Source organism: Canis lupus, chromosome 7 (assembly GCF_011100685.1).
Source record: "Canis lupus familiaris isolate Mischka breed German Shepherd chromosome 7, alternate assembly UU_Cfam_GSD_1.0, whole genome shotgun sequence".
NCBI classification, from domain to species: domain Eukaryota; kingdom Metazoa; phylum Chordata; class Mammalia; order Carnivora; family Canidae; genus Canis; species Canis lupus.
Window position 1 is genome coordinate 77,396,857 of NC_049228.1, and position 26,894 is coordinate 77,423,750.

At 40.1% G+C, this 26,894-nt stretch overlaps 1 long non-coding RNA gene across 8 annotated transcripts; it reads right to left on the reverse strand.

Annotated features, from left to right (window-relative positions):
• Nucleotides 1-381: 381 nt before the first annotated feature.
• Nucleotides 382-26,437, reverse strand: LOC102152901. 8 transcript variants are annotated; one of them, XR_005362706.1, is made up of 5 exons: nt 19,115-26,437; nt 12,438-12,775; nt 8,458-8,592; nt 6,067-6,431; nt 3,139-4,130 (listed from the first exon to the last, which is right to left on the reverse strand). It is a non-coding gene; the product is annotated as an uncharacterized LOC102152901 (long non-coding RNA). The 8 variants fall into 8 exon arrangements; XR_005362703.1 differs by having other exon boundaries at nt 19,062-26,436; XR_005362704.1 differs by lacking the exons at nt 3,139-4,130; nt 19,115-26,437 and adding an exon at nt 382-565 and having other exon boundaries at nt 12,438-16,066.
• Between the last annotated feature and the right edge of the window lie 457 nt (nt 26,438-26,894).

Sequence of the window (26,894 nt, forward strand, 5' to 3'; positions counted from 1 at the left end):
TCCACATGCTAAGATTCAAACATCTCACAGCATTATTGACAAGAATCTTGGAGTGGCAGATCCAGTTATAACATGGTGGTTGTTTGCCTAAAGATATTCCTCAAATATATTCTGCTAGCCCCAGGAGTTCCTCTTGTAGATGAAATGCTACAGTGTTATATGTTCCTGACAGAAGAGAGCCAAAATGAAAACCACTCACATGTTTAAAAAAAAAAAAAGAAAACTTTATATTATATGCTGAATCTTAAAATTTGGTTTTCAGAATGAGAGAAATCTGATTTTGAAAAAATTGTATCTTGATCCAGAATGGAGGTGATTTTTTCCTTAAGATCGTCTGCCATTCAGAATCAGGCCTCAAAGACAAAACAACAGAAGAGGAGGTAACATTGTTGGCTAATCTGGCATTAGCTAATTTAATTTTCACAACAACATTATGAGGCAGGGGTGATTATTCTCATTATTCGGATGAGGATTTAGTTTTCTGAAGATCAAGCAGCCAGTGAGGGGAAAAGCCAGGATTCAAACTCACGACACTGTGACTCCAAAACTGAGCTTTTTTCACCTCCTGAAAAGGGGTAAAAGCGAGCAATGTCAACTCCAAGAATGTAGACAGAGTATACAACATAGAAACTTAAGATACTTTGGGTAAAATTTAGAAGGCAGCACTGGATTAAGGGGAAGCCTTCCTGGGAATTATTCCATCTCCATCCCTCATTCAATGGCTAGAACTGGCCCAAGATAAACCTTCCCAGGCCCTGCCACAGTAGATAGCATCTTCAACAGGGAATTTCAACAAGCCATAATGTAAATAAAGAACATCTCTCCTTGACAGTTCTGGTCTATCTCTGTTGAGTATTTGATTTTCCATTGCAGTGATCCTTAAAGTAGGAGCCCCAAATCAGCAGCATCAATATCACCTGGGAGATTATAAAAAATGGAAATTCTCAAGCATATCCCCAGACTTACTGAATCAGAAGCGGTGGGGGTGAGGCGTAGAGATTAGTGCTCTAATAAGCTTTCCAGAGGATTATGTTGAGCACTGAAGTTTGAACTTCTGCTCACATATCCCCAGTGCACAGCAAATTGCAACTCTCTCAACAGATATTTTTACTACAGCACAATGCAACCATATGCCCCCATCACAGACACTGCGACCAGCCAGTGTAAGTATCAAGTCAGTAGTCATAGATGCCTCAGTAGCAGTATGGACAGAGGCCCCTCAAGTGCCTGGACAGGAGGCCCTTACTAGTCACAGTGACTCAGCCTTAGACCATGTCTCAGCTCTAATCCCACTTTATGAGCTCCATCCCTCATCACTGAGCTTATTTTGACTCCAAGGATTCAGGTCCTTTTAGGGAACTGTTTTCAGCCTCCTAAATATTAATTTGATCAAGATTGTGTTTTTATCTCTTGATAAAAATATGCCAATGATTTTTTTTATTAATTTCCCTATCTACCTGTGCATCAGAGATGGTATCTAGGGGCATCTGGGTGGCTCAGTTGGTTAAGCGTCTGTCTTCAGCTCAGGTCCCCACTCAGTAGGGAGTCTGCTACTCTCCCTCTCTCTCCCCCCTAGCTTGTGAGCTCTCTCTCAAATAAGTCTTGGGGGGGCGGGGGGAATATCTGTTTACCACAGAGGCTCATAGAACAAGATGCAAACATAGATCCAAGTTGACCTGAGGACCCAGGAGTAAAAGTGCTCTCGAGACTGATGCCCTTCCAAAGATAAACTTGTGTCCTCCAACCAAATGTCAGTGATGTGCCTCCATTCTATCTCATGATTGAGGCATTGGCTCTGGGAAAGACCTGCTCACCTGTCAGATTAATGACAAAGAAGGCCAAACCCTCCAGTGAGGAACCTGAGCCCAGGTGACATGGACAATATCTCTGGCTTGCCCATGACTTGTTCATCATGAGTAGATGTTTGCCACTGTTCTTTATTTTCTTCAAGTTTTTATTAGTTTCAGGTGTAGAATTTAGTGATTTGACACTTCCATACAATACCTGGTGCTTATCACAAGTGAACTCCTTAGTCTCCATCAACTATTTAACCCATCTCCCCACTTCGCTCCCCTCTGGTGATGATCAGTTTGTTCTCTATAGTTGAGTCTGTTTCTTGGTTTGCTTGTGTTTTTCCCCCATGTTATTTCTTAATTCCACATAAGAGTAGGATCACATGGTATTTGTCTCTTACTTCACTAAGCATAATACTCTCTAGCTCTATCCATGTCCTTGCAAAGAGCAAGATTTCACTATTTTTATGGCAGAGTAATATTCCATTGTATATATTTATACTACATCTTCCTTACCCATTCATCAGTTGATGGATATATGGGCTATTGTTGGTAAGACTGCTATAAACATCAGTGTGCATATATCCCTTCAAATCTGTATTTTTTTATCCTTTGGGTAAATACCTAGCAGTAAAATTGCTTGATTATAGGGTAGTTCTATTTTGATTTTTTGAAGAACTTTCATACTGTTCTCCAGAGTGGCTGCACCAGCTTGCTTGCCACTGTTCACATTTCCCATTAACATCCTGATTCTCATGTTTCTCTTTGTAAACAACACAATTTCACCAAGAATATGTTAGAATTTCAGTGACTACTTGAGAAAAAATTTTGAAAATCATGTAAGAGACACTTTAGAACAGAAGGGGAATGGAATCTCTTAACATTCAAGAGTTACCGTGCTTTAATTGACATGAGAGACTTCAAAAAGAAATTGATTCATAAATTCCTTTTAAAAATTTTAATCCAGTATAGTGTTAACATACAGTGTTAAATTAGTTTCAAGTGTACAATACAGTGATTCAACGATTCCGTAACACCAGGTGCTCATCACAAGTGCACACCTCAATCCCCATCACCTATTTAACTCATCCTCCACTCCCCTCCCATGTAGTAACCATCAGTTTGCTCTCTATAGTTTAGAGTACATTTCTTGATTTCTCCCATTTTTCCCCTTTGCTCATTTGTTTTGTCTTGTTTCTTAAATTCCACATATAAGTGAAATCATATGGTATTTGTCTTTCTCAGATTGACTACTTTCACTTAGCATAATACTAACTTCATCCATGTCCTTGCAAATGACAAGGTTTCCATTCTTTTTATGGCTGAGTAATATTCGTGTGTGTGTGTGTGTGTGTGTGTGTGAGTGTGTACATATATTGCCACCTCCTCTTTATCCATTCATCAATCAATGGACACTTGGGCTGCTTCCATATCTTAGCTATTGTAGATAATGCTGCTATAAACATAATGGTGTGTGTATCCCTTGGAATTAGTATCAAAACCTATATCTTTGGGCCACCTGGGTGGCTCAATCAGTTAAGTATCTGCTTCTTGACCTCAGGTTTTGATCTCAGGTTTGAGTTCAAGCCCCAGACTGGGCTCCACACTGGGCAGGGAGCCTACTTTAAAAAAAGAAAAACCCACCACCACCACCAACAACAACAACAAAAACACCTGTTATTCCTAAACAAGAGATTCCTTGATTAGGTCAGGTACTGCTCTTGCTCATTTTGTCTGCCCAAACCCTTTTCTTTCCTCTGTACTTTCCTCTACCTTCTGCTCTGTCTCCCCTTTCTACCTCAACATCCCTTAAGTCTCTTGAGTCACTGTCTCTTAGAGCAAAACCACTGAACAGGGAGTCTATACAAGTAGATTTTAACCCACGGGCTAGGTCAAAATTAAGAGGCATCATGAAAGACTTTCCTAAGCATAAAGAAGATAAAAAATATATTGAGAAATCCAGAATAGTCCTAGCATTAAAACCCTGATTGCCACACATATCAAGTAGTCTCATGCTGGCAGGTCCCTGAAAGACAAAATCCTCCATGGGAAAGGCTGACAGTGATCATGCTGTTGAAGTGATCTAGGACTGTGGTTCCATGGAATGGCTAATTAGTTCAATAGGGCTGTCAAAATAGACAATCTTTCTTATGGGTAGTGCGTGACCATGAACCTGTAAAGATTGACTACAGTCTTTACTCCTGTAAGCAGAGAACTGATGAAGCACCTGGAAAATTCCAAAACAGATTGTTCAGCATATTTCTAAAGCACTGGGCACAGACTCCAATGCCAATGTGACCACCGCTCAGACTCAGCTGTCTGTCAAAGAGACAAAACCTGAAATTGGAGATTTAATTAAACAAGTTAGAATGGTAAAGAGCTTTTTTGTTTGAACTATAGCATTTGAAAGAATTTTGAAATGGTAAAAGAAAATGAACTGATGAATGGATAAAGAAGTGGTATATATGTACAATAGAATATTAGTCATCAAAAAGAATTAAATCTTGCCATTTGCAATGATGTGGCTGGAGCCAGAGTATTATGCCAAGAAAAATAAGTTTGTCAGAGAAAAACACCATATGATTTCACTCATATATGGAATTTAAGAAACAAAACAGATGAAATAGGGAGGAGGGAAAAAAGAGAGAGAGAAGCAAATCATGAGAGACTGTTAACCATAGAGAACAAACTGAGGGTTGATAGAGGAGGACGGGTGGGAGGTGGGCTAAATGGGTGATGGGCATTAAGGAGGGCACTTGTGATAAGCACTGGCTACTATATGTAAGTGATAAATCACTAAATTCTACACCTAAAACCAATTTTACCATATATGGTAACTAGCTAGATTTTAAATAAAAACTTGAAGGGAGAAAAAAAAGAGTAATAGATTAAAAAATAATATTCAGAGGAAACTTTGAAGTCTCCAAATTAAACAATTACATGCCCCAACACAATGGCTTAAACCCACAGGAGGAATTCCCAGATGAGGACTCTTGCAAGTAATAGAGGCAAAAGGGGGAATAAAAAATATGATAGTAAATTTAAGTAGAAAAATACGATGACCAAACAATGCAGGTGCTCTTCCCCATCGTGCGCCCAAGCTTTCCCTGAGGACTACCAATGCTGTGTATATCTCTAACAGTCCCCAAATAGGTCCCAAGTCTAGGCTTCTGTCACTTTTTGACATTTCTTCCTTCTGTTACCACACCTGCTAAATAGAGCTTCCCTGTGTTAATGGAATTTCCAAAGTCTTGTACTTCTGAAAGGTCTTTTCTTTGACATTTCTGAAGACTCAAATCATAACTAATTTGGACATTCACTTGCCAGTTAATTTTTACTTATAAACCGATTTATATTTAAAAGAAACCCAAATTGAACAGCTCTAGAAAGAACTAGACTCATGAGTAAAGGGCTCCACTGACTGGAAGAAGTAATGGAACCACACCCATTATGGTTTAATTGGTCCCTCTAATTCTCTCAACGACCCCTACAAATGCTTTAAAACCAAAATTCATAGAGGAACTGAAAAACAGAGATGGATTGGGAAGAAATCTTACCATACTTTGTACCAAACCTTGTAATATTCTTTTCCTCATAGTTATGACATCCAGAAATTGAGGGCATTATTTATCCAGGACATCAGAACTATAAATACAATAGCCTTACCTCTTTTTCCTATGGTATCAAACTCCGATGTCATCCTAGCCTGGGTACCACCTAAGCCCTCATATTTCACATCTCGCTCTTTTCCAGCAGACCAGATTCCTCTAGATTAGGATACCCAATACTTGTTCATTTCTTTCTGGGAAGGCCTACATTATGCTTGGACATCACACCTCAGAATTTTACAGAAGCCTTGTATTACTTTTTATAAATTCTTAACCAAGATCTTAAAGGCCTTAAATCTTCTAAGAAGAATTACTACAGACAACGGGTTCTTAATTTTCATGAAAATTTCATTTCTACATGATGTAACTAAGTCCTCACTGGAAACCCAATCATAAGCAGGCATTTTGTGATTTGAAATTGGCCTAGGGATGTCTGAGTGCTTCAGTCAGTTAAGCATCTGCCTTTGGCTCTGGTCATGATCCTGGGGTCCTAAGATTGAACCCCACATCATGCTCCCTGCTCAGCAGGAAGCCTGCTTTTCCTCCTTCTTCTGCCCTCCGCAACCCCCAGCACTCATTCCCTCTCTCTCTCCCTCTCAAATACATAAAATATTTTTTAAAAGAAAATAAATTAATCTTCTAAAAGCCTCCCATAACTAACCTACCTGGTTATTATAATACGTCCACTTGTTGGTGCACAAAAATTCTAGACAAACCCTTGGAGTTTTGACTCAGCTTCATGGGCACTGTAGAGACCAACAACTTATTATAACTTTTCACTGGTGGCATAGGCAAGTCTGCCTTGTTTCAGAGCAGTAGCAGCATCACCTAAGTATGTGGAAGCATTAACCAACTTAAATTTTACCCCTTTGAGTGTAAGGTCTTTCATGGTATATAGACTTTGTCACTCACTGGAAAAACTTAACATTTCTCAACAAGTGGAACCACCTCACAGAAATTCTTGCTATTTTCAATCTTCATTTTTCTATCCACCCTTGTATTATCTTGAAACCTGCTACACTTCTACCACCTGAAGAAGAGGGATCACAACTGTTAGCATCTTGGGAACTCTCCCTGCCTCAAATGAATGTTAGAGATGTTCATAGAAAATCCACATTTAATATCATTTGTTGATGAATCACATCTTAATAGACCTATCAGTTTTAAAAAACCAATGACAGAAAAAAAAATAATAAAACCAATGACGGTACCAATTTGTCTAGGTTCTCCAGGCTGGACACGTCATAAGAACTATCATCTCTAGATCATGAGCTCTTAGCAGAGGCAAATCAGTTCAAGTGGAAGAGCTCAATGCACTCTTTAAAGCTTGTTAATGAGCTCAGGATAAAAGGATTAATATATACCTTGTGGGGATGTGCATGATTTGAGAGTGCTCTGAAAATAAGATCAGTAAGCAGCCCGATCTAAAATGATCCAATGAGGGCAGCCTCTGTGGCGCAGCGGTTTAGCGCCTGCCTGCAGCCCAGGGCGTGATCCTGGAGAGCCAGGATCGAGTCCCACGTCGGGTTCTCCGGGTTCTCTGTGGAGCCTGCTTCTTCTTCTGCCTGTGTCTCTGCCTCTGTGTGTGTGTGTGTCTCTCTCATGAATAAATAAAATCTTTAAAAAAAAATAAAATGATCCAATGATATTATGCCAAGTAAATTAAGCCAATCAGAGAAATACAAATACTATAGGATTTCACTCATGTATAGAATTTAAGAAACAAACATGGGCAGCCCAGCTGGCTCAGCGGTTTAGCGCCGCCTTTGGCCCAGGGTGTGACCCTGGAGACCCTGGATCGAGTCCCACGTCCAGCTTCCTGCATGGAGCCTGCTTCTCCCTCTGCCTGTGGCTCTGCCTCTCTGTGTGCCTCTCATGAATCAATAAATAAAATCTTAAAAAAAGAATTTAAGAAAACAGATGAACATAGGGGAAAGGAAAGAAAAATTAAATAAGAGGAAATCAGAGAGAGGGACAAGCCATAAGAGACTATTAACTATAGGAAACAAACTGAGGGTCAGGGGAGGGGAGATGGGTGGGGGGATGAGGTAACTGGGTGATGGGCATCAAGTGGGGTACTTGATGTAATGAGCACTGGGTGTTATTTGCAGCTGGTGAATCACTAAATTCTACCTCTGAAACTAATACACTATATGCTAACTAACTTGAATTTAAATAAAATCTTTAGAAAATGGAAAAAATAATAAAATAAAATAATAAATAAAAATAAATAAAATAATGGAGCATGATGTGGGGCTCAAAATCATCAGATTAAGGAATTCCTAATACCTTGATGCTATTATAAAGGTAGAAGCATACACAAAAAAGCATAATTTGGATGCTAAAAACATGTTCTAGCTGAACACTCTGCCACACGGACAGCCTTTACTACAATCAAGGCCTTCTGATACTATACATGGTCAAATTTATTTGGAGAATATAAATAATAGTGAAAGGAAATAAAGGGGAAAGGAGAAAAAATAAGTGGGAAATATCAGAAAGGGAGACAGAACATGGAAGACTCTTAACTCTGGGAAACGAACTAGGGGTGATGGAAGGGGAGGGGGGTGACTGGGTGGCAGGCACTGAGGTGGGCACTAGACGGGATGAGCACTGGGTGTTATTCTGTATGTTGGCAAATTGAACACCAATAAAAAATAAATTTATTATTAAAAAAAATTCTTAGGCAATTCCAAAGACGCTATTCTATGATATCAAAAAGTAGCTCCAGAATCAGATAAAAAGATATTGGTAATGGTCTGGATATGTACTGCATGAAGATAATCTTTCCCACTCTTATACTAGCCTTCCAGTGATTCCAGAGAACTTCAAAAATGTAACCTTGCAAAATAATTTCCATAAAATTCCCATCAGAATAAAAGGCACTTAACTCTGGTGGGGAAATTTTACTATAACTGCTGAGCAAGTACATGGTGCATATCCCATCTCTCACCAACATCACCTCTGAAAAGTATAAAGGTAAGACATGGATAAGAGACCAGACCTCAAGGCCCCCTTAGACCCAAACAAATTTCATACAGTTACCATCATCCTACCTTGAAAATTCAAATCCCATATGTGTCCAGTGCTAAAGGAACTTATGTCACTGAAACTGTCATCAGGAAGCTGAAAAATCTCACCACTCATTCAAAAACTCCATTTTATCCATATTTTCTTTGATCTTCAGATATCTATCAGAAAGAAAAACAAAAAAGCTCTTTAGCCAATTCTTGAAGAAGAAAAATTGATCCGCAGCAGTTTGTGAACTTAACAACTATTCTGGATTACTTTTTTTTCTTTATTCACAACTCCTCATTTCAAGTTTCAAAGTATACCTAAAAGGTAGAGACATTCTGCACATTATGATTCTAAGAACTACAGAAGGACTAGACAATGCCACTAAGGCTATAGATCTCCCACCAAAGAATTTCACAAGATCAACAAAGTGGTTCAAAATTGAGGAGCCCTAGTCATATGCAGCTTTGCAGCTTTCAAAGCAAAATGTGTGACATTTTATGGGAATAATGTGCCTATTGCTCACAAACTTTTCCAGACTATTGTTCCTACAAATATCTGAAAAACACACAAAGAAACTATAACATTAGGTAATCTGATATCCCTAGGTCTGCTATGACAGGCTCTATAGATTGGGACAGGATATGTTCTCTGGTTTAATTTGACTGCTCATGGCTTCTAGATTCACAGTGGGCTACATACTATGATTATAATCCTCTTAGTATTTGCAACTTTGCAGCATTCAAACATATGATTCCCCAAGTCTAAAAGGCTGTTACTCTGCCACTGTCTCACCAATGACTGTTCAACAGAAACAAAACATTATCAAGAGTTTTAAGACTCAAGTGACCTCTTGGGCAGCCTGAGTGGCTCAGCAGTTTAGCGCCACCTTCAGCCCAGGGCCTGATCCCAGAGATCCGGGATTGAGTCCCACGTCGGCTCCCTGCATGGAGCCTGCTTTTCCCTCTGCCTGTGTCTCTGCCTTTCTCTCTGTGTCTCTCATGAATAAATAAAATCTTTTTAAAAAATTTTTAAAAATTAAAAAAAAGACTCAAGTGACCTCCAACATAGCCTCAGATACTTTGACCAGCAGTGTAGATGTAGAATGATCACCATCCTGAGAATGTGGTCTACTCTATAGCATTAGCTTAAGTATAGCCAAAAGGCAGGGCTGAGGAAAAAAATTTTATTTTTAAAACCACAACATGCAAAATAGACAAACTGCAAAGTAACCAGAGCTTGCAAAACAGAGAAACTGTATAGATATCACATTTAAAACACAAACCCATTAAACTCAATAGTTGTTTCCAACTATATGTTAGAAAAATAAAACCAGTTTCAATAATAACCTTGCTTCACATACCAACCCAATAAGCTATTCCCTAGTTTCTAACTTCCAACCAATTGTTGCCAAACCTTACTTACCATGTCCCACCTAAAACTACCCCAAGTCAAACTCCTCTCCAAGAAACCGAAGAGCTCAAGCCATTAAATTCATTTGGTGAAGGCTTTCTCCCCTGACAAGTTTCTAATGAACTCATCTTGTTTTCCAATCACAGCTAATTTCTCCAACCACTTTTATGGGATATTTGACTGAAAACACCTGGATGAACTTGGAGAAAGGCCCATTTTCCCATGTATAGGAGATGATAGCACCTCCATGCAGTTCACTGTATGTTCTTCTTGCCCAAACATGCATGACTGGCACCTGGCAGGCATACAACATCTGCTAGATGAAAAAATTAAGCCACTTATATTAAGTAAAGAGGTTTTACTGAGGTTAAAATGCCTATTTATAGTTGCCTATTTAATCTCAGGAAAATTACTGAAAAGCAAAAGCTTCAAGTGCATGAAAATATGCCCACTGTATACTGAATGAAAGCAATGCTGAATGAAAATGTTCAGAGCAAAGCCAAAGAGTATTTTTGTGCCAGAAGTTCAATAAGTTGGATGCTTTAAAATTGTTTTCTCTTAAACGTCTCAAGTACATTCCTCAGCTTTTTAAATAAAGGACTAATGTTACTTCTTCAACTGAAAACCCTGCTAATCAAAGACCTCTATGGGGCAAGATAGGCAGAGGCCAGGCTCTGGAAGGCTCTTCTTCTGCTTCATCATACTGAGGGCCTATCTCACTGCTCTCTGTAGGAAACCTGGACTCATCAGTTCCCAGGACAAGCCAAGGCACAATGGAGAAACAGCGACTATGATCTGCAGAAGATGCTATAGGAAAGACACCAGCAGACTGGAAGTGAGGGGAAAGCCAAGGGCGGGCATTTGGTGCATGTACAGATGAATAACGCAAACTGCAGAGTGATAGCTTAGAGAAGTCTCAGCCAGGCCCCTGCCCTCTGATTATTGCCCACAATATTTTGTCTGCACCAGTCAAACCAGAAAGTTGAGAATGAACCAAACAATGAAAAGGATGTGGGAAAGAACATTTTAGGCAGAAGAGACAGCCCTGTGGAAGCCTTAGTGGAGGAAAGGTGAGGTTAATGAAAAAACTTAAGAGATAATAATGCATGAAAAAGAGAGTGGCCCAAGATGAGGAGATATATTTCTAAATCAATCTTACATGGTCATTTCTGTTCCTAAGACATGAACGAAGCAAATGCCTTTCTTATATTACCCAAACCCTATCTTTATTTTCTGTTCTCTGTCTCCTTTCCTACCCTTTCTTCAAGGGAACTCACATTTACTTGCTCCATGATAAAGCTGGGGTTTGTATATTCATTTTTCAGGCAGTCTTTCCTGGATGTTCTCTATCTACATCTGGCCATCTCTTGTCTCTTCTTGGCTTCTCTGATTTGGGGGGGTTTGGTCTTTTAACTGGAAGAATGCCTTAATACATCAGTGAGAAGGATGTTCGAGGATTGTAGAAAGTCTTCTTTCCTTCCCCCACATCCATTAGAAAGTAGTTTAAAAGCAACCATTCGGGGATGCTCTAAAACTCAAATCACCAACAGGCATCCCGTAGGTGATCTATGGATCTGTGGTAGCCTGCCTACTCTTGATTGCCCATCATCTGCCATTTTAGCAAGAATGTTTTTATCTAATAAGCCTGCACTATGAACTTCCAGAGCTGAGCCATCTCTCTGTAAAGAATTTAAGAAGTTTAGTCAAAACATGGAAAAGCTGAGTTAATCAGCAAGGAAAACTAGTACCTTCAATGAATGAGGGGAAACGTGTCAGGGGTCATAACATCCTATGATTCCATTGCATCATTTATTGTAAGTTTGTGCTGTGAAGTCTATAAGTCAGGTTTATTGAATGATGTAATGGAGGAAGCTGTCTACTTCAGTCTTACTGGGTTGAGTAATATAAGACTCTGAGGCCTAGAAAAGGTATTCGATTTTCTTTACTTTGGTCATATGGCTAAACTAGGGAAACTAGACAGAGATCTACTAATCTATTGTCTCACGTCAAGGATCTTTAGAATTATAGCTCTCTCCCCAGTGCTTCACCAGCTGCTTCATTATTACTGATTTAACAGAACATTTGAACACACTGAAATTTATCCTTCAGAAGCAGAATAATAATTTTAAAATTCCTGATTTCCTCAAAAAAGTGCACTTGTACGAACTCAAGCTCAATTTTCATACTGGAACAGGAACATTCTATCCAGAAGCCATGGCCCTGAAGTCACTGAATAGAAGGTGAAGATACACCTGCCTTATAGATATTTGGAAGATTTCATTTGCCAAATGGAGGTTTCCAGGCTATGGGCTTCAGTGAAAGCCATTGCTCGTGCCTAATTCAGAGAGAAAGCTTTGCAGTTTAAACATTACAAAACATTACACCATCCTTTCAATTTGACTCTATGTCTGTCCCCTTTCCATCATCAAACAGCCCCTCTTACAAAAGGTCAAAAGCAGAGGTTTTCTTTGTGATCCTTAACCAAGAATTTTTTCTCATTCTTTTCACCAACTAATGGGTTAGTATGGCAGCATCTTCAACAGCCAAAGCCATATATCAAAAATTATGTTATGGAAAATTCCTATGATTGATAATAAATAAGTCTTACCCTCATTTTCTGGGTCCTTAGCAATAGGAGGCTGTTCTATTCTGAAGACATTAGTTGCCATCCAAAAGAAGTGCAGTAAACCAGTAAGAATATGACTCCTGGAATCTGACAATTCGAGTTGGTCTCTTGATCCTTTGGCTTACTGTGTGTATTTGGGATAACATTTTGCTATTCTGTAAACTCTGATTCCTTCAAGCAGGTATTTTGCATTTTTTCATTGGTAGCATTGTTTTGCATTATGTTCTCAGCCATTTTCAGTATTGGCAGCTCCATATTCTGTTTCTAAAATGTTTTTATTGACAGGGGACCCATTGCAAAAACACAGAATATTCTGACTTCTGGAAAAGAATATCATACCCTTAATAAAGATAAGAAGACCATAAAATTCAAAAGTTTCCTACTTCATTCTAGTTTTGATTTTATATTAAGCTTAAATATATTAGTTACTTTGTAGAATTAGAGATTTTTATCCTATACATATTGAGCTCTGCTTCAGTCAAGGCTCTTCTGCTTACTAGGTGTGTGACTGTGTTTTGCTTAACCTCTCTAAGCTTTATTTTCCTCAGATGTGAAATCGGCATAATAATAGTTTCACTCCATTAAGATTTCGATGGGTTTTAAGTAGTATAACACATGTAATAGTTCAGCCCAACATCTAGCACATAGTAAATTTTCAGTAAGTATTAGTATTAAAAGGAAGAGGGAAGGAAAGATTAGCATCATTTTGTGGAAAATTATCAACCAAATCAAGGATTTTTCTAAGAAATTGTTCAGAGATTAATCCAGTGTATGAATCAGAAAGACCTTGGTTGGAATTAGGAAAAAAGAAACTGCTTGAATATGTCATGTTGAAAACTTGATTATCTCTCTGCTTTCATTAAATTAACACTTAAAATGGTTTTTTAAAAAAAAAAACACAAGGATGGAAAGAATGAGAGAGGATGACATCTGATAAGAGATAAAATGTTGAATGGATAAAGAAAATGTGATAGACACACACACACAATGGAATACTATTTAGCCATAAAAAGGTAAATCCTGCCTTTTGCAAAAACATGGATGGAACTTGAGGGCATTATGTTAAGTGAAATAAGTCAAACAGAGAAAGACAAATACTGTATGATCTCACTTATATGTAGAAACCAAACCAACACAAACTAAAATCAAAACACTCAACTCATAGGAAAAAGACCAGGTTGATAGTTACCAAACACAAGGGATGGAGGTCAAAAGGTAAAAACTTCCAACTATAAAATAAATGAGTTCTGGGGATGTAATATACAGCATGGTGACTGAAGTTAATACTTTTTTTCATATTTGAAAATTGCTAAGACAGTAAATTCTAAAAGTTTTCATTACAAGAAAAAATATTTGTAACCAAGTGAGGTGATGGATGTTAACTAGATTTATTGTGGTGTAACTAGATTATGGTGGTGATTATTTTACAACATATACAAATATCAAATTGCTGTGTTGTACACCAAAATTAATATAATGTGTCAGTATATATATAGTTGAAATATGGAAAGCAAAGGGACAGGTGCAAGTGATTAGCAAAATGAAGAAAGCTGAAACTTACATATCTAGAGAAGGAAAACCAAAGAGAAGTAAAATGACATCCCAGAAAATCTGGGACAGTAACGGCAACAGGCAACTTTGAAGATATAAAAGAGGGGTAGGCTAAAAACAGCAAAAAGTAGTTGAAGGTATGTACAGAGGGCTGTTCAATCACCTCCTCCAGAAGATAAGAGATTTGCTTTCTGAGGAAAAATGAAGCATAGGGACTCTGAACCTCAGGACATCAGGTACAGAAGAAGGCAGGAGCAATACAAACTGCTGTAAGCCACCAAAAAATTAAAAGCATTTAGTACAAATTGAGTCCTTTAGACTGCAACTCCTGCTCAATTCAAAAGGTTGGAGGCCATCTTACAACCCAAAGAGAGAGGACTGTATAGTCATCAGAGAAACTAAAAGTTATAAAAGACTAACAGATACTGGTGCTTTGAGTCTCTCAATGAAATAATTTGGTCTCCAATCAAAAATCCCACGTGAGTTCCACTAACAAACCATACATGTACAGCTTCCAATTAGCTTTTTACTATCATGCTCTTTAATATGAATGGATAGTTGTGGATTAAGGGACATTTTTTATTAGTCCCTTTTTACTTTATGCTGTAGTAACAAACACAAAAACTCAAAATGGTTTACAAAAATAATAATAATGACTTGCTGCTTCTGGCCCAGCATATAAGGAGTATAGATGTCTTCACTCTCATGATTATAACAATTAAGGGAAGAGGGGAAGCTGAACAAACTGAAAATTAACAACTCTTCTTGGTTCCATCAGAGCAGAGAATTGAGGTCCCAGGCAAACACTATCCAAACAAGCAAGCAGGTCCAGAAAAATCACAACCTACAGAAGCAGAAGCTCAAGAGCAGAAGCCCACCACTGAAACAGCACTAGGGCAGGGAAACCTAAAGTGCAGTTGCCTAGTTGATGAACTCCTCAGTGTGGAAAGCTTTAGAGTTAAAACTCCAGAGACGGCTAGACTCAGAGGGGGCCACATAAATAAATTTTACTTCCAGCAGCCCTACCAGGTTCTCATGGCAGAGATCAGAGAAAATCTGCTCCTTGCTTCCAGCAAGAAGAAAGGAAAAGTAGAAATTTTGAAGTATACATTCAAGAGACACTATTTTATCAGAGCCCAAAAACTAGGGTTTCATCAGAGCCTCATTGACAAGGGGAAAGGGAAATTTCACTCAATTCCTTCTAACCTTTTTGTCTCCCCTAAGGGGAAAGGAAGAATTGAAAAGAAAATCTGCTCCTTGCTTCCAGCAAGAAGAAAGGAAAAGTAGAAATTTTGAAGTATACATTCAAGAGACACTATTTTATCAGAGCCCAAAAACTAGGGTTTCATCAGAGCCTCATTGACAAGGGGAAAGGGAAATTTCACTCAATTCCTTCTAACCTTTTTGTCTCCCCTAAGGGTAAAGGAAGAATTGAAAAGGGGAAAAAAGAATTGAAGGTCATAACCCAGGGACACATGGTCATTAAATGACTGAGACCCAATCACAGGATTATAGGCTGCTTCTTCCCCCTACCCTGCAACACACACTTTGCCAACACATCAGTAAGACTCTTGTATAATAACAGAAGATTAAACTAAAAGCACTGCATGTCTCAGATCATATTTAAAAAGTATCTAATGGAAACCCCAAAGACAGTAGAGGAAATGGGAATAAAAACATCAGAATAAATTTTAGCCTCTGACACCTACAGCAAACAGTGAACATAGTCAAACTCCTAGTCAGATAAATATAAAACCTCACACTAAAGGCCTATTTACCCCACCTCCTTTTACCCAATGCAAGATGTCTGACTTTCAACCAAAAAAAAAAAAAAAAATCATAAGGCATACTAGAAGATTAAAAAAAAACAACACAATTTGAAGCTACAGACCATCAGAGCCAAACTTATTACATGGCAGAGATTTTGGAACTATTTGATTAAGAATTTAAAATTCTGAATATCATAAGAAACCTTTTTTAAAAAGCATAAAACATGCAAGGTAGATAATGTAAGTGAAGAGAGAGAAATCTATGAAAGAATTAAAAAGGGAGCACCCAGGTGGCTCAGTGGTTTAGCGTCTGCCTTCAGCTCAGGTCATAATCCCAGGATCCTGGGATCAAGTCCCATATCCGGCCCCCCACATGGAGCCTGCTTCTCCTTCTATGTCTCTGCCCTCTCTATGTGTCTCTCATGAATAAATAAAATCTTTAAAAAAAAAGAATAAAAAGGAAAGACTTGAATCAGAAACATTGAAAAAGAAATGAAGAATGTCTTTGATGGGCTCATCAGTAGACTGGACAAAGCAAGGAAAGAATCAGTAAGCTTGTAGAAATGTCAATAAAAATTTCCAAAACTGGAATGCAAAAGAAAAAGTATGAAAAGAAATATCCAAGAATCATGGGAAGATGTAACAGTATAACATATGCAAAGTAGGAATACCAGAAGGAGGAAAGAAAAGAAAAAGGAACAGAAGAATTTAAAGTAAAAAATGAGAATTTTCCAAAATTAATGACACCAAACCACAAATCCAGGAAGCTTAGAGAACTCCAAGCAGGATAAATAATCTGTCCCCAACAAAAAACTTAGGCATATCATATCAAACTTCAGGAACTCAAGCACAGAGGAAATCTTAAAATAAGCCGGGGGCGGGGAGGACAGAGGGAGGGTTCCTCTGTTAACTATAGAAGAGTAAGGATAAGAATTACACATTGGACTTCTCTTCAGAAACCATAGAAGCAAGAAGAGTGGAGTGAAATATTTAAAGTGCTGAAAAAGAAAAAAAAAAACCAACCTTGAATTTTTTACACAAAATTACTATTAAAAAGTTAAGGAAAAATAAAGACTTTCTCAGACAAACAAAAATTGAGGACTTTATTGCCAGTAGACCTGCTTTGCAAGAAATATTAATGAAGTTCTTCACTTAGAACTAAACGAAAATGAAAATACAATTTATCAAAATTGGTTGATGCAGCAAAAGCAGTAGAGGGAAATTTGTAGTATTGCATTTTAGAAAAGAAGAAAAATCTAAAATCAGTAATCTATACTTCCACCTTAGGAAACCAGAAAAAGGAGAATAAATTAAATCCAAATACGGAGGAAAAGAGAAAAAAATGTTGAATTAATGAAATTGAAAACAATAAATCATTAGAAAAATAAAAAGCTGAGCTTCTTGAAAAAACAACAACAACAATAAAATTGATGAACCTCTAGCCAGGTAAGCTAAAAAAGAAAATACAAATTTATAATGTCAGAAATGAAAGAAAAGACATCACTTCTAAGGATAATAAAGATACATAATACCACAAATTTGATAAAATAGATGAAATGGACCAATTCCTTCAAAGATACAATCTAGCAAGACTCATACAAGAAAAAATAGATGAGCTGAATAGACAGATCTATTAAAGAAATTGCCTCAATAATTAATAACCTTTCAAAACAGAAAACACCAAGTCCACTGGAAAATTCTACCAAACATTTAAAAGGTTATACCAATTCCCTACAATCTCTTCCAGAAAATGGATGCAGAAAGAATATTTCCTAATTCATTTTATGAGGACAGCATTACCCTAATACCAAAAATAGCCAAAGTCATTAAAAAGAAGGAAAACAACAGATATTTCTCATGAACATAGGCCCAAAAATCTTTAGCAAAACAGGAGAACAACCAGCCTCCAGCACTTAGGAAAGGAAGAAGAGAGTGACACCCTGTCAATGCCAGCCTGGAGACCATGACTGGATGCTGAAGACAGCCAAGAGGGTAAAAATATCCCTTGCAGCATATGTAGGCAAGAAAATTCCTAACATCTAGCACCCATTCAAGAAGCATAAGAGAGAAATAAAGCCAACAACACATTTATTTTCACATGCTAAAAAGGAAACAGAATCAGAAACAAGGGATCCTGTGAACTTCGCAATCCAAGTAATACCCTATGCATAGTGAGCCCAGAGAACTAGAACTAACTCCTGCATCTCCAGAGGAGCCTAAAAAAAATGGTCAACCTTGCAAAGACCAAATCTTACACCTTCAGAGTATACCAATCATGACTATTAAAATCAACAAGTTGTGAAAAGAGAAAAAATATTAGCAAGTCATCCAACAATGTATAATAAAAAGAATTATACACCATGACACACTGGTATATATATATATACTCCACTTTGAATGGTGGAAGTGCACAGCAAATAGTAATAATAATGAAAAATAACCTATGCAAAATCACATGACCATAAAATTTCAGAATCTTTGGGGAAATATTCTAAAATCATTCTTAAGGGGAAAAAATGATCAAAAATAAGCATTTTTCCAACTTCTGAACAAAAACATCTAGAAGGAAATGCAGCAATGAAAAAAATCTTAGGAAAGTATTCTTCCAAATTACAATTTTATAGCTCTCTCCAAGCTAGCAATTCCAAGAAAGGAAGATTACATTTCAGACATATAAGTTTTTAAATATATAACTTATTATGCATGCATTCTCATGAAACTACTAGAGAAGGTTTGTTTCACGAAACTGAGGAAGGAAGCTAAGAATATTGGAATTAAGTACACAAGGAATCCAACACTGGAAAAAAAATAATAAAAATTCTGAAGATAATGATGAAAAATGGCTAGCTGCCTTAAAGAGAAATGAGCCCATATTAGAAAAAAAAGATAAAGGGCTCCAGAAAAGATGACATAAAAAGAGAAAAAATATACATCTGAAAGATTATCAAATGTATTTTTCCTCTGTTAAGAGGAATTTTATAATTCTATATCCATGTTTGGAGGAAGAATTTATGACAAGTATATTTAAAAACTAAAAGAATATTAAGGCAATTAACCCCAGGGAAAAAATAGTACAATGAAATAATACTGCATGAGAAGTAACAGTGCCACCAATGGTTTAATAGCATGTATCCAAGATCACTTCCCACCCCACCCCCACCCCAGTCTTGGTATCAGCATTCGTGAACCCCTGCATGTCGCCTCCCACAATAAGCACAGCCAGCTATCAATGCAGAAATGACAGTGTGTGGTTTCCAAGTGTTGGTCATAAAAAGTAAATTCTCACCCATTCTGAGAGAAGCCAGCAGTCATGTTGTAAGGAACCTCAAACAGCCTTACCGAGGGATCCATGCAGTAAGGAATCAAGGCCTCCTGCCTACTGCCAGCAACAACTTGCCAGCCATGTGAGTGAGACATCTTGCAATTGGGTCTGCTGGTCCTGGGAAAGCCTTCAAATGACTGCAAGTCCAGCTGACATTTTACCTGCCACTCCACGAGATGAGAGACCCTGAGGCAGGACCAGCAGCTAAGTCATCCCCTCATTCCCAACCCACAGAAAATGGGTGGAGATAATAAATGGTCATTGTCGCCTTAAACATCTAAGTGTTGGGGTGGTTTGTTATGCAGCAGTGGATAACTAATAGATCTGGGACAGTGGAAGTGAAGCACTACTAAAACAGAACCCTGCCAAGCTGTGTGCTTGGCAGCTGACAGCAGCCGGGAGGACTTTGAGGAGGGCTAAAGAGAGCCTAGAGGACTTGGAGAAAACTGTTAGCAAAAACTGTGACATCTGAGGAGGCTGCCTGTGAGGGCTTCAAGGAAGTAGAGGGGGCTATTATTGGAAACAAGAGGTTGTGTAGTGGCAGAAAGTTTATCAGCACTGTCATCTACAGAGCATGTAGCACATAAATGTACCTCACGAGCTGGGTGACATAACTGAATTCTGAAGGTGCATTGGCTTCTTTCTAACTGCTCATACTAAGATGCAACAGGGCAGAGATAAGCCAGAGGAGGGACTATTAAATAGGAAAGATCCAGAAATGGTTGCATTTGAAAATCTCCAGTTTCCCCTAATGACAAAGCATACTAAAATTAAGAAATGGCGTCTAGGCAAAGATCAAATCCAGGGCCCTTTCAAGAAAATGTGGTCTAAGGATGAAGCTGATAGTGGAACCGAAAAATCCTTTGTTAGGACCTCAAAGACCTCTTCGGCCCCGCACAGTCTGAGACTTCAAAGGACAAAGGAAGATGTCGCCTTTCAGATGTCTCCATCACTGGCAGCCTAAGTGGAGATAAAGTCTTATCTGGAAGAGATTTGTGGGTGTGGCTTTCGTCCAAAGGAACAAACCCACTATGGCAGGACACCCACAAAAACCTTGAGAGAATCACCATGGCAGAAACACCACCAGCTTGGACTGAAAGGGGCAGAGACAGTTCAAAATGAAAAGTAGACTTTGGACCTCAAACATCTACAGACAGGAAGACTGGGAAACTACTTGGTTGCAAGCATAGGCTGCCTCTCATGGGAAAGGAAGGATGATTCAGGTAGAAATAAGGGCCAGACAGCAAAGCCAAAATGCAAAGAGACTCATTCCAAGGCAGGAGTAAGACTGAGTCCTTTTAAAGTAATTTTTAAAATGTATCCCGATGGATTCCAGAGTTGCTGTGGACCAGTGACCCCTATATAGCCCCCTTCCCCTTGCTTGTTGGACAGGAATGTAGCAGTTATCTTGTGCCTGCTGCCCCACCATTGAATGTTGGGTGTGTGAGAGGCAAATAACTTTTCTCTTTACTTCACAGATCTTCAGATTGTGAGGAACTGGACCTGAGGAGCCCCACATTTGGGCCTAATTTGGATAATGAGATTCTGGGGTGTTTTTCAGGAGATACTTCAATGGGACGAAACACTTAGGGGACCCTGAGAAGAGATGAGTATAGTTTGCATGTGGGAAGGACATGAGTCATTGGAGGCCAGAGGGTGAACTGTGGTGGCCAGTCTCCAAGATGGCCCCAATGCTCCTCACTTCCTGGTGTACTAGTGAACTAATACATGCCCTGTGTACTCATGCCCTAGTGTACTCCCATTTCACAGCGAGCACGGCCTGTGTGTGTAACCAATAGAAATCACAGCATATGACTTCCAAGACTAGGTCATCAAAGACATTTGAGATTTCCCTTGAGCTCTCCTGCATCACTTATTTGAGGGGAAGCCAATGACTATGCCATGCAAACATCCCTAGAGGGGTTTCCATAGAGCAAGCAACTAAGGACTCCACCCAACAAACAGTTCAAGTGAGGCATCTTGAAATTGTTGTTTTAAGCATCTAACTTTTGGGGGTGACTTGTTATGCAGTCATGCAGCCATAGGTAACTAACAGACTGCGGAACTTGGTAGTGGGACGTTACTGTAACAAAAATCTAAAATGTGGGAAAAGCCATGGATTTGGCAGGGGACAGAGGCTGGGTCTTCCGCCGCCTGCACAAAGCTTTCTGACAACTACAGAACTGACCCAGGCCTTGATTACAACCTCAAGAGCAATTTCAAGTTAAACCGCTCCCAAATCCCTGACACCTCCTACCTTCCCCCAAATCAGTGTCAGACAGTACATACATCGCCATTGTTTAAAGCCACTAAGCATCAGGGTAATTTTTTATGCAGCAATAGATAAATAATACATTTCATAGTAAACATTTTACAAAAGAAATAAGTTTACTGAAACACAAGGGAGTGTAGAACATAGGAAATTGGGAACAGAGAGGGGACAGGTAGGGTGGAGACATCTGACTATTGTACACAAATGACATCATACTATACTTTCTATTTAGGTGCCTGTGGTGCACCTAAAACTTCTACGATTTTTCAGAGCAGAAGGAAATGGTATGTCAGTTGTATGTTTTTTAAGAAAGGTGTTTTTAAGGCAATGGCTACAGAAAATTATATTCTGGGTGGTTTTCCAATGGAAACACTCATTCCAGTGAAAGAAAAAGGCAGCGCTCAGTGGGATGCCCCACCAGAAAACAAAATGAAAAACTCGATTTTTACTTATCACTTAAAACAAATCATAATTGACTAATGAATAAATTCATTTTATTAATAGTAAATACAAACTTTGTAAAAGTCTACCCATGTGCATATCACAAAGGTAGTTTCAGCTCCTTGTGCTTTTTTATCTTGGTTTTCACCCAACTGCATATAGTTTTCAGTGGTTGAAATCAAACACACAAAGTGTATTCAATATCACATTTTATAGGGTTTTTTCACAGACTATGTTTATCACCATTATGAGTTCATTTTCAAGTATTTTAGAGACCCCTTCAAGTTTCTTGTAAAATTTATAAATTTCTCACTTCATAATCAAGTGTGCAAAGAAAATGTGAATTGTTCATCCTCTGTAACTACTTGGATATTGTCATGACCCCACAATTCCCTGAGAATAGGGACAAGTAAACTTTCAATTCGATGATCTATGTTGCAACAATCTCTGTCCAATTAAATGAGCTCTTTTGGATGACTTCTGGAGATGTATAAGATTTCCTATGTTCTCCCACTCCCTTACCCCTATCCAAGAGGGTGTCAGGGCGTGGAGAGGCACTGATGCCCTTCTGTACTCCCATTTCACAGCAAGCAGGGCCTGTACGTGCAACCAATAGAAATCACAGTATATAACGTCCAAGTTTAGGTCATCAGACACATGTGATCTCTCCTGGATCACCCATTTTGGGGGAAGCCAATGACCATGCCATGAAAACATGCAAACACCCATAGAGAGAGTGGAGGCCTTGCCATCCTTCAACTGATCTCCACCTTGGATTGGGCACTGGCAGTGCATCCCTGTGTTTCACTTAGCAATGTGGTCTGGCTCTGTCCCTTGTATCCCACTGGAAAATGAGACTTGCCCTCCAGCATTGGCATTGCTCTTGAAAGGCATTTCGATTGACCTGCTCTTTTGGAATCACCCCAGCTTAGTTCTGGATGGTGCTATGGGCACTGACGATGCATCCCTTTGTTTCATGTAGCAAGGTGGTCTGGCTCTGCCCCTTGTATCCAGCTGGAAAATGAGACATTCCCTCTAGCATAGGCATTTCTCTTGAAAGGCATTTCTATTGACCAGCTCTTTCTGATACACCCCAGCTCAGTCCTTGCTGGTGCTATGGGCCCAGCCTCTTGGGACTCCCTTGTCACAATTACAATGCAATTCTCACCCCATCCCTTCTCCAGGCAGCTCACCCTAGCCATGTTCATCTACAGGGTCCCATCACCACCCCCACCTTGGCAGCCATCTAGAAGATTCAGCCTACATGCCCCCGAGGATGTGCATGCATGTCTGAGCCCCAGCTCCCCATGCCACACAGGAGCTGATGGGACTCAGGCATGCCAACCAGTGCTTTTCTCTATTCTTACACTGTTCCATCCAACCCACTAAAGGTCCCCTGCAACTACCACCACTACTCCACCTACAGTTCTGAACTGGAAGCAGGACCAACTTCCCTCCACTTTGTCTTTATATAGCCAACTTATCCAAGACACTTCCCTCTCTGCTCTTTCTTCCTTTACTCTGTTCCCATCTCCTTTTAACAGGAGAGTGCATGGAGCAAAACAGAAAAGTATCTAGGACAGAACCCAAAGGAAAAACAAAGTTGGCAGGGACCCAAACACTGGAAATAAGCATCCAAAGAGGGAGAAGAGAAACCAGAAGCATCCAGTGTAGTGGTAGTCCAGGGAAGAGAGAGGTTCACTGAGGGACAGCAGAACCGTCTAGCCCCGAGAAGATAAGACATGATAAATTGTCCACTGGCTTTAGCAACATGATCATTAGTTGTGACAGTTCCAGTGGAGTGGAGAGGAAGGAAGAAGCCAGACTCAGTGGAGCAGGGGGTGACTGGGGGGAAGGGGGAGGAGACAGTGAATGTAGACACTGCTTTCAAGAAATTTGGCCATGAAAGAGGGGAACCAGGAGATACAGAATGGGAATGTGGCATCCTGGGAGAGGCTTGGTTTTCATTTTGTTTTTTGTTTTTTTGGCAGCATGAGTAAGTTAAATACTAACAGGAGCAGGCTAGCCATGAGAGGCTGGCAGGGCAGGGGAGCTCTTTACCAACAGCTTCTGTCTTTCTCTGTGAAGCAGGAGGGAGGCAAATTCGTCCACCAGGAGTGTGGTAGCAGGTGGCAGATTCACAGGACTAGAGGAGGGAAGCTTTGAAAAACTCTTGTGCTCAATAGACAGGAAAGCTGTGTAGGAATAAACACAGGAATTGCCAAGAATAAACACAGGAATTGCCAAGAAGTGCTGGGTGCCCAGGTGACCTCAACAAAGATGACTCTATGGGGGCAGTGATCTGAGAGGAAGCATGTGGTGTGTGTGTGTGTGTGTGTGTGTGTGTGTGTGTGTATGCCCACATGCAAGCACTCAAGTCCAGTCACAGAGATGGTCAACCATCCATCATGTCAGACCACTTCATGCAACCAGCCCCTCCAGGCCATGCACGTGCTTTACTACCATGACCACTGGTGGTTCAGGTAAACGTGCTACCTGGATTATACACTCTTAGAAGGCAGGGATGATGCTGCCTACAACAGACACAAAGCTGGAAGGGTCCTTAGAAATCATCTAGTCAAACTACCCTATTTTTCACAAGTTAAACCCAGGCTGAGGAAGAAGCCAGGAATCCAAGGCTGTCCTCCCCTAGCTAAGCCCAGCACCCTTTCCCCAGCACAGGCCACCCCTGTCTCTCTCAGTGTGCACGGCACCCCTGCTCTGGCTTCTAGGGTAAGTGTGACTTTTCAAAGGACAGCTTTATCAAGTGCCTTGGATTTGGCACAGTTGTGAAGCAGAAATACCATTCAATTTCTAAAGCAACACAACCAACCCCGGTGATGCTAAGGGATTTACCAAAATAAAACGTACAGCTCTGGAGAGGGGGACACTAACATTCTGAGTCTTTGGATTTCCAAGGGGCTCAGCTTCTAGGTTTGTGAAAAGCTGTTTCTTCTGTTAATGTGACACAGAGCGGGTTAGACCAAGGCTTTCTGCAGTTCTGAATGAAGCCAGCAGGGGACAGTCTACACTGCCGTGTATTACACCCGGCTGCCCCGTTGCCATTGAGGCTGAAATTCACGTGGCATCAGTCACCTTTAACTCTATAACTCGCACTTCTTGGCTCACCTCTCATTAATTCAGCAGTAGAGAGGTAATGGAGAGGAAGGGAGGAGCATGGGCGAGCTGGGTCTAGAAAATGGGAAAATCATGAGAATTCTGCTATTTGTCTACTAAAAACAGAGAGGTAATAGAATTTGCCGATATCACAGTGAAAGGGAGCTTTTGCTCCGGCTTTAGAAATCTATCAACAAGGGCAGCCCCAGTGGCTCAGTGGTTTAGTGTGTGCCTTTGGCCCAGGGTGTGATCCTGGAGACCTGGGATCAAGTCCCCCATCCGGCTCCCTCCATGAAGCCTGCTTCTCCCTCTGCCTGTGTCTCTCGCCTCTCTGTGTGTTTCTCATGAATAAATAAAATCTTTAAAAAAAAATCTATCAACAAATTCAAATCTAGTCTTTACATTTGAGCAACTCTTGAAAACTCGAGGAGGTAAGTACATCCAAAAAGTACCAAATGTGAAACCCTAGGAACGCACACACCTAGGAGGCTTCCTCCCTGCCTTCGAGGACCTGAGGATGCTGAGGTGAAAGAAGGTGCAGAGTCCAGCGTACTCTGCGGGCAGCTCGAGGGGACTTAGCCTCGTCTCATCTGCATAGCTAGGGCGGATAGCTCCCGCAGGGAATCAGAGGTTGGCCTGACCAGGTTGTGAGGAGTAGAAGTCAAGAGCAAGCGTGCAGCAGTGATCATGTTTGTGAAGAGCTGTTATCCTTCTAGTCCAAAATCTTAACTCCAGGGCAAAAAGCTTATACTCCTCCTAAAGGAATTCACGGGACGGGACTTCACACTAAACCACAGCTTCCAGATCAACACTACTCCCTCCCAGGAATAGGGGCACCTCAGCCAGACAACTCAAAATTAGGCCGTTCACCAATATAGTAAGGTTCGCAACAGATTTTATTTTATTCTAGACTTTTAAAGCCTTGGATCTCTGTGGCATTCCTAGGAAGGATAGTGTCCCTTAAACAGCTTCTCATAAAAATTGTGAGTGGCAAGATTTCTTTCATTTTTATGGCTGAGTAATATTCCAATGTGTGTGTGTGTGTGTGTGTGTGTGTTTGCCACATCATCGTTGCATTTAAGAAACCAAACAAATGTGGGGGTGGGGGGGTGGAAAAGAGAGAGAGAAACCAAGAAACAGACTCTTAACTATAGAAGACAAACTAATGGTGACTGGAGGGGCTGTGGGTAGGGAGATGGGTGAAACAGGTAATAGGGATTAAGGATTGTGCTCGTTATGATGAGCACCGGGTGAAGTACGGAAATGTGGAATCACTGAATTTGATACCTGAAACTAATATTACACTCTACATTAACGGATTTAAATAAAAATTGGGAGGAAAAAAGGCATCTGTGATTTTTCTATGTATAGAGCACATTTAGCAACCTCAAGCCTTCTCACGCGACCCTCAGAACATGACCATCATTTCTACAACAAAGCAGCACAGACTAGAGATAGGGACATTGCCACCTCTGATCCGCACACATTTGCGGCCGTCCCGCGCCAATGAAACAGACTGTACCCACCCTGCCCCACCCCCATCCCAATGAACAACTGCAGAAGAACAAAATGTACTTTGTTCCAAAGTGTATTTAGGCTTTTTGTCACTTTAGCTGTGAGATCAAAGGCATACCCATAAACCGATTTTTTAGGCCAAATTTCAGATCTCTAGACAAGGAGCGGAGAAAAGTAGTTTGTGAAAATGTTTTGGATGGAAAGCTACAAAGGTGTGGGAAGGGCATCTTAGATGCTCTTGAATAGACTGGGTCCAGAATGACTGGTGCCTCAAACACCACCAGAAGCTCTCAGGAGAGTGAGCGCCCCCGACCGTGCTGCGGGGTGGGCTGGCCAACTTCTCCGCCAGCCGATTCTGAGGAGCCGGCCCCCTCTTCTTATTCATCTTCGCATCCTGGAAGTCAATACCTCCAAATGTTCCCTCAGACTCCCGGCTTTTCTTGCAGCCCTGT